General features: G+C 33.8%; 1 protein-coding gene and 1 long non-coding RNA gene across 2 annotated transcripts in view; both read right to left on the bottom strand.

Annotated features, from left to right (window-relative positions):
• The window catches only part of LOC139139095 (PHD finger protein 24-like), a 57202-nt gene that overhangs the window by 24962 nt on the left and 15759 nt on the right, over positions 1-16481 (bottom strand). The window lies entirely within an intron of this gene.
• Positions 6115-6915, bottom strand: LOC139137951 (uncharacterized). Its single transcript, XR_011553509.1, has 2 exons — positions 6707-6915; positions 6115-6303 (listed from the first exon to the last, which is right to left on the bottom strand). It is a non-coding gene; the product is annotated as an uncharacterized lncRNA (long non-coding RNA).

Below are 16481 nucleotides of genomic sequence, written 5' to 3'. Positions count from 1 at the left end.
TGTACAAGTTAGTTTTTAGATTTTTAAGTGTTACTCAAAGATATGGATATATTCTTACATACACAAACAAAGTGAATAAATACCAAATGTATAGCAAATTGCTGAATTAATTTCTTATAATGCAATTGAATATATGGGAAAGGTACGCAGGTAGTTTTACGGCAATTATGGCCCTAAATAAATCTTGGAGCGATGAAGAAGTGTGCAGCTTCTCTATGCAAAAGGGCTAGATGGCAATCTAAAATTTTGAAAACAAGTAGCTTTTATGCGTTTTATAGCTTTGTGGAAGCTTAGTACAATGAAGGTAATTTAGCAGCCTCTCATTACGTTTGTATAAGCTAATTAAGCCATTTCAAAGAAAACCCTCTCACTTTGAATCACTGTTCAGAGCTCGTTACTAGTAGTGTACGCAAATGAATCCAATCCTTAGACGAAATTGCCCGGTACAAATTTACAAAAGACCATTTACGATCAGCATAAATGACAGATACAAAACCCCTTCCTATTGACGTCAGTACACTTCCTGGTTTATTTCAACAGAGCGCTTTACTGGTGATGGGAGATCGCTTAATTGCTTCTATCATATAAAATGGCTGAGTGTGACTCCTAAATCATTTACACAGCTTGAGATCTATAGCTATCACTACCATATTCGCAATTTTTAGCTCCACTGAACAATTAGATATTGCAAATTTAGTAGAAAGAGCTTTCAGAATGATTATATTGCGCAAATAAAATTCGCACATACATGTAGTCAAAACAAAATACTAACTCTGAACACGGGAATAGCTGAATAAAAAAATGTAAATATTTTTACAACCATTAAAATGAAAAAATTGATGCCTTGTGTGGCCACAAAGCAATGTATACTGAGGATGACATTTGACAAATGTTACATTACTGTAATACCGGAGATCTAAGTTGTTAGGGCTATATGGGATGTACAGGGGATATACGTACAACTAGAGAAATTTATGACACATGAGATAACAAGCTCTGCAGGACTAGCCTTTCATATGTAACCTGCAGGTCTTTGTAGATTCAACCATAAATATTTGATATTTTTCCCTGATTTTTTTCTCAAAAAAACAATGAAGAAAGCAATTATTATTCAGTTAATTGGCTATACAGGTACATTCTACAATTGACATGTTGATAGTGATATATGGAGCAATGTTGCTGTATGGCAATATTCATACTATTGAGAGTGAAAATGCTCAACTCTTTTTGATCAGACAAAAACTGATTATATACTGCTCGAGTACAAACAATATATGAAGCATTGAAACTTGGAATTCTCTCCAAAGTCAAGGTAATTAATTGATTAACAACATGAATTTTAAACCAATATCCGCTTTCAAATCAGGAATAAAAATGAGATTTACCACACAAAGTTTGGAATAAGAGAAAGGAATTATCTAAATTTACTGGAAATACAAAATTCAAATAACTCAGTGCTACTGGTAATGCTAATGGGAAAGAATTAGTAGATTTTCTCTAAAACAAGACAGACTCAGTGGCACCTTCATGGATTCCAAATGCTTCAAAATGAATCCTGGGAAACAGTAGCACAGAAAAGTATTGAAAAATTTAAAATATAACAATCTGTTCCTCAAGCACATAATATACTAAGCTATCTTAAATATTGTAAATTGATTTTCCAAATCAAATCTGGTATACGGTATTTCTTTGATCCTATTCAAGGGAAATCAGTTTACTTTCACAAAGAGTGCAGGTATAATACATGATTCACAAGCATACACTGTATTCAGCACTCTGCACAGTTTATATGATTCAAAACACGTTTTACTTTTACAAATCCAATGCAGGCGACACAATACAAATTTATCAAGATCTGGATGTGACAGTATATGCATGTGCATACTTTGTGCACTTGAGTCAGCCCATTTTTCACTGACATTAAAATGCCTGAAATCATCATGTGTTGAATAGATCTGTTAATAATAGTGCTTTGATCAATAGCTTTCAAAAGTGATTATCAAAGCAGTATACTTTCAGGTCCTTAAACATAACAGAAAATGAACTTCCCTTGTTTTATGAAATTTCATGATTGAAATCATATCAGCTGAAAAAAGATACAATATGACAGCAAAGCCGCACCAATTTCAAGAGTGTTACACATATCACATTGTACAGAGAAATCAAACAGAAGTGCAATGATTTATATGATTTGTACTTTATGAAAGCGAAAGTCTGTGAATTAATCATTGTCTGCATGGCTTATGATGACATTATCTCAAATATATCAGGGTGGCATGTACGTCCAATTTAATCAGCACTTTCTTGTCGGCACTCATGTGATATCAAAGACATCATGTAAAAGGGAACAAACCAGATGTTCCGTATTACAATACAAACCGTGAGAAAGCCATTGTTGTGCTATACACAGCACCCTCAGTGTTGAAGAATGCCCATTAGCAAGTCTGCAAGACATTCAGGATTTGTCTGGCTCCAGTCAATACAGTTCCTGGAAGGCAAACACTTGTGCCTTTAACATTTTATCTCAATTCCATTTCAAATCAATGCCTTCTGATTCACTGCAGCTGTAGCTGATTCATTACTGCTGAAGCATTTCCCTGCAGACTATCAACTAGGAATGTTTCTGACATTATTTATGAATCAAATGTACCTGCGATGGTCACAGAAAATATAATATCGATGGAAAAAACCAGCTTGCCGTCATATATCTTACTTTCACTACTCTTGATATTTAAAAACAATAGAGAAAAACAAGAACTTATTAAGTTTTAAAAAAATACTGGTGATAGTAAACTTCTTTACAAGACTATTAATTACCTCTATTGTATTTGTGTCACAAAATTATATTTCCAAAAACATGACCAACTGTGATATCAACCTCAACATCCATTTATTATTACATTTACATATGACACAGGCGAGCTAAATTTGCCACTTACTTAACATAATAGACTTAAAGTAAGCTCATTTTCTGTGTAGCTTAAAAAAAATTAGAGACACCCACAGTCCTATGATTAGTTGCTATCTACGACAGGGTGATTTCCAATGCCTTTGGATTTTCATTATTTTGCACTGTCTGTAAAATTGCTGGCTGACCATCTTTTCTAATCCAATTTCTTAAGACTTTCGCCATGTAATTATTGTCTTATAAAAAACGCCTGAAATTTGGGACACCATACTGCTCAAGATTTATTATTATTATCATCATGATTCTGAGTCTAACCATTCCAAAGATTAGTATTTATTGCAAAAATCGTCAGCTGTATCTGTTATTGTCAATTATTTATTTCCACTTGGGTGATCATGCAGATATGTGCATCACCAATACTACAAATTAGTGGAACTGATTGTCTCATGAATATTTATAAGGCTGAAGCACCTCTTCTCCATATATGGATATAAGCAAATTTGCAGTACCAATTGACTTTCAACCATGTATACACTGATGAATCAACTATCTTCACAAAATATTGAGATCCAAGACATCACCATGAAGCATTATAAGGAAAGCAATAAGGTACATTGGTAAAATGAGATGGACATATCTCATTTGAAATTTATGATAGTTTTGGGCCTCTATTCTGCTCTGCCTGATTACTTGTGAACAGGTCCACAATCACTGTTGATAAAAATAGCGTCAATGACACTTATCCCATCCTGGACTATTTAGTGTTTGTTCTCTGGTCAGATATTTGAACATGTGTGAAAGCGATAAAGTGCATGAAGTGAAAATACTTAAATATAATGTACTGGAGACAGTGAAATATGTTTAATGTATTTATTCAGAATATACAAGCGACCTAGCGGCCGATATAGCTCCGCTGTGTTTATGTACAGAATAACTATTTTGACACATGTTGATGAAGAAGGTGGAAATCTTTGATAACTCAATGCAGTGGCCAGAAAAAAGTGGCTAAAATTTTTTGACCAAAAATGAGAAAAATTGCTCCTAAATTCAAAATTGCAGATGTCATCATTATTTCAATAAATATCATTTAGTTCATCTATGGAAACCTGTATACCAAATTTCAAAGCTATCAGATAAGTAGTTTTGGAAATACACATTTTTTGTCCAAAAATGGCAAAAATTGCCCAAAAAATACAAAATTACAGATTTCATCAGAAATTCAAAATATATTACGTAGCTTATCTGTAGAAACCTGTGTACCAATTTCAAAGCTGTTAGACCAGTACTTTTTGAGAAACACATTTTTGACCAAAAATGGCAAAAATTGCCCCAAAATTACAAAATTGCAGATTTCATCATTATTTCCATAAATATCATTTAGTTTATCTGTAGGAACCTGTATACTAAATTTCAAAGCTATCAGATGAGTAGTTTTGGAAATACCCATTTTTTGACCAAAAATGGCAAAAATTGCCCCAAAAATACAAAATTACAGATTTCATCAGAAATTCAATATATATTACTTAGTTCGTCTATAGAAACCTGTATACCAAATTTCAAAACTATCAGACCAGTACTTTTTGAGAAATACATTTTTTGACCAAAAATGGCAAAAATTGCCTTAAAAATGCAAATTTGCATATTTCTGCACAATTTGAACAAATTTGAAATAGATCATCCCTAGGGACATATGTACCAAATATAAAAGCTATCTGACCAGTAGTTTTGAAGAAGAAGATTTAAAGATTTTTTTACCAAAAATGACAAAAATTGCCTTACAAATACAAATATGCAAATTTCACCACCATTTTTACAAATCTGGTTTCAGTCACCCTAAGCAAAACTGCATATCAAATTTCAAAGCAATCGGACAAGCGGTTTCAGAGAAGAAGATTTTTTACCAAAAACACCAAAAAATGCCCCAAAAATACAAATATGCAAATTTCACCATGATTTGAACAAACTGAAGTGAGGTCACCCCAAGTGAACTGCATATAAAATTTCAAAGCAATTGGACTTGTGGTTTAGAGGAGAAGGCAATTGTTGACGGACGACGACGGACGACGGACGCCGGACGACGACGGACGACGGACGCCGGACAACGGACGACGACGGATAATCAACCTATTTGATAAGCTCCGCGTCGCTGACAGCGGAGCTAAAAATGGAAAAAATAAAGAATGAGAAATATCAAATACTGTGATACAACCATTAACTCAACAAGTCATTGACAATGACATAGTCCCCACTTGAAATAGGGGAGTATTAGTCTTGATGGGGCAGGGAAATGTGGTCATTAAGAAGTATCACTGGAGTGTATATGTTGAGATCTATGGGCACATAGGTCTATGTCGTTGTTCCCAATTTGAAACACATGAGGCATGTCTAAGTTATGGTTCTAAATCGGGAAAAAAGATCAGACCTCTAGCAGTATTGGCCAGCCAAGAAATACATATGCACATAATAAATGAGGTACAAGATGTGACATCTTAAGGTCTAATATCCTATCAAAATTGGAGGGTGTAGAACTTGTGGTTACTGAGATATGCATATATATGTATAATCAAGGTCAAAGGTCATCGAGGTCACGTGACATTTTGAAAAAAAAATCATATTGCTAATTAATCCCTATATGCCAAAAAATCAGACCTCTAGCTCTATTCGCTTGCCCAGAATTAGATATGTGCATAATTAATGAGGTAAAGCGTGTGTTGTCATAACCCTTACCGAAATTTTAGGCCTCCCGCAAACTGTTACTGCAAATTTGCCGCAAGCTTTGCAGTAAATTTGCAGCAAACATTTGCCGCAAATATGCGGGTGGTTCATTTTTCAGATGCAAATTAGGTTTCTTGTGAACTTGCTGCAAATATGCAGCAAACTCCCTGCCGCAACGTTGCTGCAAACTCTTTGCAGCAAATTTGCGGCACAATCCTTGCAGCAAACTTGCGGCAAATTAATTTGAATGCTACTGAAAATTTGCGGCAAACTCCATACAGCAAATTATTTTATTTGCGCTGACCAAATTTGTTTCTCGTGAAACTGGTATTTCAGAGTTTAGTTGGATAAAACACATCTTGTGCTGTCCACAGTCCGCCAATATATAAATATTATTTATCCAACTAAACTCTGAAATACCAGTTTCACGAGAAACAATGGTCAGCGCAAATAAAGTTATTATAAACAAAAAGATGACAGAGAAAAAAAGGTTAAATTCAATTGTGGTACAATTTATTTTATATGCCATGTTCATTTCATGCCACATAAGTGTCATGATCATGTCAGATTTTCTTTTGACTTGAGAAGTTTCATGTAACATTTACATTACTGTCAAAGGCTGCGATTTGGCTTTCTGTTCTCTGAATTTCTTGTCCCCTTTAGTGTACCAGCAATGGATTCTGAAAAATATAAATCGTTCAGGGAAGAGTGTAAGTCTTTACCGTTTGACCAAACATTGTAAATTCATGAAAGAAATCGATAATTATTTGAAAATGAGACAAAATCAAGTTGAAAAATTGAAGCAGAAAATGCATAAATATTCATGATTGAAATTAAATTAATAATGATTAAAATGTCCGACAGCGGACAACTCGCCATATGTTGTTTACATACACGACGGCGACAATCTGCAAAAATCTCAGCACTTTATTACTGTAGTGTAAGTAACTGTTGTGAAACGAAAGTGAATTCAGTATGAATCAGTACTCAACGAAAATTTATCTTTAGGTAAAGATTGCAATACAACGATTACAGAACATAATTATAGCGATCGATGTACAGACGAACGGTACATTGACTTACATTTCTGAACGGCTCGCAGACGCTGGACGATTCCCGGTCCGGTTGCAGGTCTCACCGTGCTGTGTGTAAATACCGTACTCAGAAAATATAGTCGGCATCTTTACTGCCGCTCGCGTTCACAAATTTAGAACTCCGCCTGTCCCTGGTACTGTATACACGTTTTTGCAACTATGTGATATCATTTGGCTGGCGATTCCATAGAAAGATCACGAAAAAACTAGAAACTCCCTGATCACAAGTACGCAGCCGACACTGGCCGATGGTACTAAATTCTAACTTTGCGCCGATCAAACCTCATGACAATAACGGAAGTGCGATCTATAAATCATTACGCGATTGATAATGTAGTCCCGTTTTTAAATGCTGGAATTGACTCTACATCTGCACCAATCCGTTATATTTCATACTTAATATAGTATTTAATTTATTAGTTCAATGAAAATGGTTATTTTTATCATAGAAAGACTAAAAGAGAGTAAAAATTCTTTCAGCACGAAGAATCAATATCAATGCGCGAACTGACCTTGATGAACCGTGACCGGAGAGTGTAAACATGTCGGCTGCTCGCAGCTGATACGCAGGACATGTTGGACGTTGGTGAGAGCGGCGCTTTGAATTTTCGTACAGCGACTCGGGATGGAGTGTAATCCTAAACCTCAAAGTTGTGCTCGGCAATATAACTCTAACGCTGAAAACATGGACAAAAGCCTTTTACCTCGCCCCATGTTATCAGAAGGCGAGATTTTGTCAGCGGCATCGATGGGACAGACTGTAAGCTGCAGTGCATTGTACGTACCGTATGTACTATATTGATGGGATGAATAGAATAGCTTGGAGCACAGCCACTACTCTGCTTGGAGGTAGTAGCGGAAATATAGATTTGCAGTAACAAAAGTCTACGACGTGTCCTTACAGACCATCATCAAGCGCACATTTCGTTCCAAACTGTTTGCATTTTGGTATCATTCGCAGAAAATACAGGTGTAACTTGCAAGACAGACAAGTCCCTGTTTCAAAAATGTTTCCCTAAAAATTCAGTTTTCGATCCAAACATAATTTACCCAACCAGATTGTCAAAGGTACTTTTATTACATCATGTCACTACAGTATATACTATAGATGCACTCTATATCCATGCAATGCTTTCACCAGCTTAACTGAAGCTGTCATTATCTAGCATTACCAGTTATTATAATTTAAAAACTGGATTGTCTGTTATGAAATAAATGAACATAAAATATATTATATTAAATGAAAGATCAATTTTATGTATACACATGACTGGTCACGAAGTGCAACAGTACTCAGTGTGTAGTGTATACTCCCTGGTAATGAAATAGTGGGAAATATGTCAATCATGTGTCGCTGCATATTTGCAGCAATCATCTGGTTTGCCGCAAATTTGCAGTAACTTAGTCGTTTACCGCAAATTTGCTGCAAACTGACTTAAGGGTTTGCAGGAGGGTCACATCTACCTGCAAACTTCTGCAACTCCTTCCTGCAAGCTATATGCTTGCTGCATATTTGCAGCAAACTTACGGCAAATTTGCAGTAGAAATAATTTTCGGTAAGGGATTAGGTCTCCCATCCTACTAAATACAAAGGACATAGCACTTACTTATTTATTGACATAAACATATATTTTAGGTAAAAGGTCATCGAGGTCACATGACATTTGGTCAAAAAATTTCTCTCCTATAGTTATCCCTATATACCAAAAATCAGACATCCAGCTCTATTGGCTTTCTCAGAATTAGATATGTGCATAATTAATGAGGTACAGTATGTGGTGTCATAAGGTGTCCAATCATACCAAATATGAAGGGTGTAGCACTTGTGGTTACTAAGTTATGGACAAATATGTATATTTGAGGTCAAAGGTCACCAAGGTCATGTGACATTTTGTCAAAAAAATTATATTGCTAAGTTATCCCTATATACCAAAAATCAGACCTCTAGCTCTATTGGCTCGCTCAAAATTAGATATGTACATAATTAATGAGGTACAATATGTGGCGTCATAAGGTTGATTGATTGATTGATTGATTGAATTTATTTGGCAATTAAAATAAATATATTATATAAAATGTACATTCCACATTACTGCCGAGGATAACACAAGAAAGCAATTGATGCTTATTTCCATTGTGGTCCTCGATGTTAAAAAATATAAAATGGCGGATTTGATTTGACAAGACGGCAATTGTTCTGCTTGATGTATTGGAATACATGGGGAAAATGTCATGACACTTATGTTTTAAAAGTGTAGATAGATATATATCATTCATTAAAATCAGAGAAACATTCTTGACATTAAGTGGTCTTTTACTCCTTTTTTGAATACACTGATTGACTCACATTGTCTTAGTGACAAAGGTAAACTATTCCAAATTACGGAACCTGTATAATTAAAGGAATTTATGCCACAACCTTTTACCCTTGGAATCTTGAAAGATGCAACACTATTTCTTGTATTGTAACAGCTTATGTATCTTTGTACTTGATTTCTCATGTAATCGGGAGCATGGTCATTGAAGATATTATGCATATGATTAAGTTTAAGTTGGTTTACTCTCTGTTCGACCCATCATACCATATATGAAGGGTGGTAGCACTTGTGGTCACTGAGTTATGGACAAATATGTATATTTGAGGCAAAGGTCATCGAAGTCACACGACATTTTGTCAAAATATCCGAGATATCTGCGTGAACGGATGGACTCACGGATGGACGAACAGACGGACATGACCTAATCTATAAGCCCACTGGACTTCATCCGTGGGGACTAAAAATTGTGTCACTGCATCCTTTTTGCAATACGAATACAAATGAGAAACTAAATTTTTATTTTTCGTGGCCTTATACATGGGAGTCTATGGAGATCTGCCTTATACATGGGAGTCTATGGACATGTAAACTAAAATATGCAAATTTCACCACGATTTGCCCAAATTTGGGAAAGGTCACTCCTATGCACTTCCATACCAAGTTTCAAATCAATCGGACTTGTGGTTTCAGAGAAGAAGATTTTTTGACCAAAAATGGGAGAAAATTACAAAAAAATTCATGAAAAATAGCAAGTCCAAGATACTGACCCAAGATGTGCACAATCATTTCAGGTCAGCCCAAAGTACTTACATGCTAATTTTTCATGTAATCTGCTCAGTGGTTATTGAGTTTTTCAATTTTGACTGTTTTTACATTTTTTCACTTAATTTGCATATTTTTGGCAATGACAACTTCATTTGAACAAAATCTCATCTACAGCCCATCATCCATGTACACACCAAATATCAAGATGAAATGTGCAGCGGTTTTGGAGTTTTTGATGTTGACGGACAGACATACAGACATACAGACATACAGACAGTTCCCTAGCCTATAAGAATAGCTTCCATTGCCATATATACATATGGCTATGGGAGCTAAAAATGGGTGTAGGCCAAACTATGGTGAGGATGAGTTTAGGCTATGGTAGTATGCGCCTCAAAGTGAAAGACTTAAACTTTTGCTCAAACTTTCTTAATGAAAGTTTTCGACCATTCTCTTACCAACTCAACAATTAAAATCAGGGGTCACCATGCAAAGTTTGGAACTAGCGAAACAACATTTTGCAACATTTGAAATTCAAAATGGCCACCATCCCTGTGTTAACTCTATGGGGGAAAATTAAATTTTCAATTTTGGAAAAACTAAGACGGTGAAAGTTTTTCTTTCTCCAAGAGCTTTAAAATGATCAGTCCCTACAAGTGGTACATCAGAAAAGAATTGTAGAAAATTGAGAATCCAAATATCTGTCTGTGAGGTATAATTCTACCTTAAATGTTCAGAACCTATTCTGCTATATTTTATGCTCTATGCCATGAGTGAATCATACAGAGATATTACGACATGATTCCATGATCATCATTGTGATAATAATGTTGACTGCAATTTCAGGTTTGTTACTAAATATACATGTAGCTGCACAAATGCAACATCGGACAAAGTTCGGACAAATTTTGTTGTTGCATACATGTGCGGCTGTTTTTGCAGCTTGTAGTCTGAGTCATTAATTCATACAAATTAGTACAGACTATTGGTGGCCATTGTAACACTAGGAGGTTTTATTTTCATCTATTGTGGAAAATGCATATTTATTTATGCACATTAATGAAAGAAAACTGACATCATTTGCGATTAGTTGCCAAAATAATGTACCTTAGATACTATCATACTGTAATGTACCCTAGCTGATAACTACCAATAATCATATTCTTTTTGTGCAACGGAAAATTGTTTCATTTTCACTTCTAATCAACATTACACTAATGAAAAATTTAAATAAAGAAAATAGCTAAGATTTAAAATTTGCAGAGAGATGATTTTGGTCCCAGTAACTGAACCATTACCTTTGAAAATATCACTTAAATTTCAATCCCTGGTGATGGATTTGGTAGATTTTTCATGTTTTTTGTGTGTCATGGCAAATATATAGCTGACTTGAAATCTATGTTGCACATTTATTGCCAATATTTGAAAAATATTCTGCGGTCACATTTCAGCAAACAGTTTTACATAAATTGCTTTTCATTTCAAATCATCTTTTTATTGAAAAAAGAGAATGCAAAAAGATACAGGTATTGGGGCTTTATAATGAAATAAAAAACTGGAATGGATGTGAGAAGTACACTTTCTTGACATTAAAAATAATGACTCAAGTCTGATTTATAAACCAGGAAATTTGAATGTAAGAGAAACATTTGCAGTACATAATGACCAATGGGTAATATGATATTCAAAGTAGTCGTGTCCAGAGATATGAATTTCAGTATTTTAGGATACAGTTGAAAATTAAAGCCCTGTGGCAATTTATTCGTAGGCAATGTAAATCCTATGAGTGCTGATTGATAATAGGATGGAAAACCAATATATAGTTACTTAAAATGACCTTCACAGAGTAATCAGCCTCTTATTACTCTTTCCAAGAGTGAATTAATGAGTAAATTTTTCTCAATCAAGACATGTAAGGCTGTATAATATTACATAAACCCGACTTCTTTCTAAATTATGGAAATTGCAAAAACTTCATGAAGCACAAACTTACTTTTGAATTCATTGTAATAACCTCCACTAAACCAGAGACAATTACTAGTTAATTAATTGAATTCTTTATTTATTTGAATTTACGAGTAATATGGCCCGCAGGAAATGTGAGTTGTTTGCATGAATATACGTATGTTGGAAAGTAAAGCTGCTTTGCTTAGGGGTTCTACTTAACACAGTTGGCAAAATCTGTAATTCTAATCGACAAAGATAAAACAAAGTTGCATGAGTGCCTATGGCTAAACACAGAGGAACTAGTGAAACCTAGGTTTTACTCATCTTACTTTAGTGCACATAAATATAAACTAGGCACCCATGCCAGCTTTTTTCCTCATTTGCTCAAAGACATACATGTAAATGAACACAATGACTGCACTTGAAAATGTGGTAGAAATTGTTAATGTACTGAGTAAAATTCTGTTCTCATTAAACCTTACTTTAAATGACCTCTGCATATAATTTAAACCCAAGTAAAATAAAAAATCTGGCTGAAGATGAAAAAAATTAACCTGTATTAAGGTAGAATGTGCCTCAGGGACAGATATTAAGACATTCATACTTTTACAATTCTTTTTTGATCTACCACTTGTGGGGATTCATTTTGAAGCTCTTGGAATATGAAAAAATTTTAATGTCTTAGTTTTCCCAAAATTGAAAATTTCATTTTTCCCCATAGAGTTAACACAGGGATGGCAGCCATATTGAATTTCAATATCGGTAAATATAGGGTGATTTTTTTTTCTCTGTGCCAAAATTTGCCCGTGATTTCTTGTTTTGGTAAGAGAATGGTTTAAAATTTCCTGAGGAAAGTTTCAGCAAAAGTTAAAGTTTTCACTTTCAAGACACATACTGCCAAAAGTTCCCTTTTTTGCTTGCGTTTTCTCAGCAGCCAGTGCAATTATTATACATATATCTCATGAATACGCACAAAAATATGGATGTAATTGCCACCAATTTACATTAATGTAATAGGGCTGTTCTGATTGCAGGTGATTGTTACCGAATAGAGAGATGTAACATGGGACACATCAGCTAGATATTTAGACAAATATTGTCAACATTCCAGGCCTATTGGTGTTGTTGCAGCATGTAGTCTAATTAAGTCATTAATCGTCAAGTTTAAGTGTTTACAAAGTAACATTTGAAGACTGGCCTACACAGTTGTATTTTAATCATTCTTGCATTCATAATTTCCAAAAATGTAATCTAAATTTGCAGACAAATATTTATTTGCATATTAATGGGTTGCAAAAAAGCATTTAATTGTTTTTGAAGTACAAGTGTGCGTCTTTTTTTTATCTCTGAATACATGCCTCCAGCTGTCTCTCCATTGAGGAAATCTCAATGTTGAATTGATAGGATATGAAGCAATTTATGTTTACTACATGGTAAACTGAAAATTATAGATAATATGATAAACATATTGGTACCTCTAGTTACATTTCAGTTGCAAAAATTAAAACTTAACCAGTTCAACGAAGTCCCCAATAAAACAAGTTAAAAATTACACTTGATAACAATGTGTTTGGGCCAAACGATGGTGGTGAAAGGATTAATTCTTGTATGTTGGTTTTACCGATTAATTACTTCATTGAAGTTGTAATCAGTACATTTCTCTGATAATTACAGAAAAAGAAAAGGTCAAACGTTTATGCTAGTAAGAATACAATCCAGTCATATACATGAGGTACACCAGAAAATTCCAGTGTTCTTAACTGCACTGATTGGTGAATATTAGTCAACTAATTCAGCTATACGTTCACGCAGTTAGAAATGTCATTTCTAAAAATTGGTATGAACAATTTACTGTATATCCTTTTGGTTTTAATTTTTGAGTGCTCAACTATCTCAGATATTAATAAATGCCATGGAGAGTATTTTACCATTAATATAGATACTCTCATATTTTTTGCTGCAAAGATTTAATCCTATAAAGTGGCATTTTGATACCCTATAGCTGAAAGAAGTCTATCTCAATTGGTTGATATTTAAAAGCCAAACTGTTGAACATAAAAAATTATTTTATACAACTACAAGAAGTGAAATTAGTATATATGTCACATCCAGCATGTATATGGTTCAGTATCACTCTCTAATTTTATTCTGGAAATATAGCTCATTTAAGTCTCTCAACATAAGAGACGTCAATGTATGATAAAATTATTCACTGAAATGAAAAGGAATACATTATCGTTCATATGTATTACATGATTAATATTTGGCCCTTTGAAATGATTTAATTGCTTCTGTATCCAAGACACCTTTTATTTACTTTTCAATCACAGAAATGTTACATTATGGCTAAATTACTTCTTTTCTACTCCATATCTATCAAACACTGACATAATTGTCATTCAGCAGCATGTAGTTACTTAAGCTAAAAGGCAAACAGTAATTGTCACATTGTTACTATTACGATAATCTCTTTACTGATTGAAAGGCAAATGTCATCATGTGGCATTGGTCAAACCAAACACCAATGAAAATTCAGACTCATAACTGAATCATAGAGAAAGTGAACTAACCAAGATGAACTGAAAATGCTCGCTTCAGTATAGATTAGTTGTCGGTAAATTGATACTTTTGCCACAAGTTTGGAACTTCATTGAAATTGTTATGATCAACATCATGGACAATATTCACCATAGATTAATTCCAAAAATCATTAAGTATACAAATATGTAATTTTCTAAAAAAAAAAGGAATACTACATGTCTTTGACTGCTGTCATTGTATCACCACTTTACATGGTAAGTGTAATTGCCTCAGGTCAGATCCTGCAAGCTTTGTGTGCCAAACTATGAAAGCTCATTAAAAATAGCTGATGCAAAAATGTATGCGTTTTTCACTACTGTCATATAGTTTTATTATCAATTTACATCATACTTTCATTTCATTTTGGTCAAGTCCCTTGAGGTACCACTTATTTTGAAAAGTTCATTAAATGTACAAATTACCAATCAGCTGACATGGAAATTAACTTTCATCAGCTTTTAATAATAATAAAAAGTCCTTCAAGTTTAATGTGCCTTATTTGGAATGTTCAATTTAAGTGCAAACAGTTAACTATTGATTACCTGATATGAAAATGCAAATCATTGTGTCATCAATAACCATAGTAAGTTTCATAATCTTCATTAGAGTCCTTCAAGTTTTATGTCCCTTATTGGTGAAGTTCGTTAGATATGCTAATTTGTGACTAGCTGATATAAATTGCTAAACGACTTTCATTAATATTTTATTATGGTATCTTCCATGTACATGACAAATTTCTTCAACTTTGATCGTCTATTCAGATATATATATACCTGTATTTCTGACAGCAAAAGTTAATTAAATATCCAAAGTAATGATTTGTTTACCTAAAAATTCTAAAACAACACTCATGAATGTTATACTATACCGGTAGTATTCTCAATTTATACACAGAAAGTTTTGTCAACTGTGATCAGGTCAATTCAGATATATATCCCTAATTATAAAAGTTTGTTAAGTATGCAAAATAGTGATTAACAAAATTGCTGTTTTTTCTGCATATACTCTAGTTTCATATGAGATATTATATTTCATCAAAGTAGTATCAAAGTTTTGAGTTATAAGTTACCTTTTATCATATATACACAAATTGATATTTTCTACCCGAATTATGGACCCACTTAATCCTTCAAGTAAACTGTTGCTACCATACTAAACTTAAGATTCTCTGCTTTTGAAAATATGAAAATATATAGTTTGAAGAGTACGTGACTTTCATGTCATTTTCGATAAATAATATTGCTTCAATAAAGTGTGTTGATTGAGTGCGACACCATCTACATCGAATTTCTGCAAAAATGTCATGGAAAAAGAAATTATTCCAGCAATATTGTTGTTCCAAATAAAAAAATGTAATGGGTAAGTTGACCAATATTATACTTCTGTGATCTGTAAAGTATGTTCATGAAACTGATTAGGTCTTTAATTTATTTGCTATACATTGACCCTTGTACTGGTACTTGTAGTGACACAATATTGTAATTACTAGCTGCGGTTGCAACTTAAAACAGCACAAAACATTTGAGCACTATGTTTTCTTTCCAGTTTCTATCCAGTTTTACTTTGTTTATACCTGCATATAGTTTTAAGCATAATATGTTCCACCGCAGCTGTCTCACATTTTTTTGATTTGGAGCTCTGGCAGAACTGCATGAGCTGCAATCAGGGTAGATTTGACACATAATCATACACTTTTACAGGGACATACTGAAAGTGTTAGACTCATAAAAATTCTGTATATACATAATTTGTGACATATGAGCATTTTACTATGGCAGTTGGGAATAAATCAAAAGAATTACATAATTAACACATTAAATTTCCCCATTTCTTTGTTCACACAACAGAGTTTAGGTCAGCTCTGAGTCGGCCCTGGTTTTAAACAATTTGAATGTGCTACTTAATTGGCGCGTCAATAAGTCACTTAGAGGCGGGATACAGTAATACGTGGGCCGCAATTTTTTAATCCAAATTTTGCATATGAGTGGGTCTAGTATTGGTAATATTTTTGACCGAATAATGCAATATTTACACTGACACTGTAATCACAACCAAGAACTAATAGAATTCAGTACACAAAGCTCACAAATAAAAAACATTAAAATTGATTAAACTACCTTCTAAATGATATTTCATCAAAAGTGTATTTTGAAA

Source organism: Ptychodera flava, chromosome 8 (assembly GCF_041260155.1).
Source record: "Ptychodera flava strain L36383 chromosome 8, AS_Pfla_20210202, whole genome shotgun sequence".
NCBI lineage: Eukaryota > Metazoa > Hemichordata > Enteropneusta > Ptychoderidae > Ptychodera > Ptychodera flava.
The sequence above is the reverse complement of the archived record's forward strand: the minus strand, read 5'-3'. Positions and strand labels throughout refer to the sequence as shown.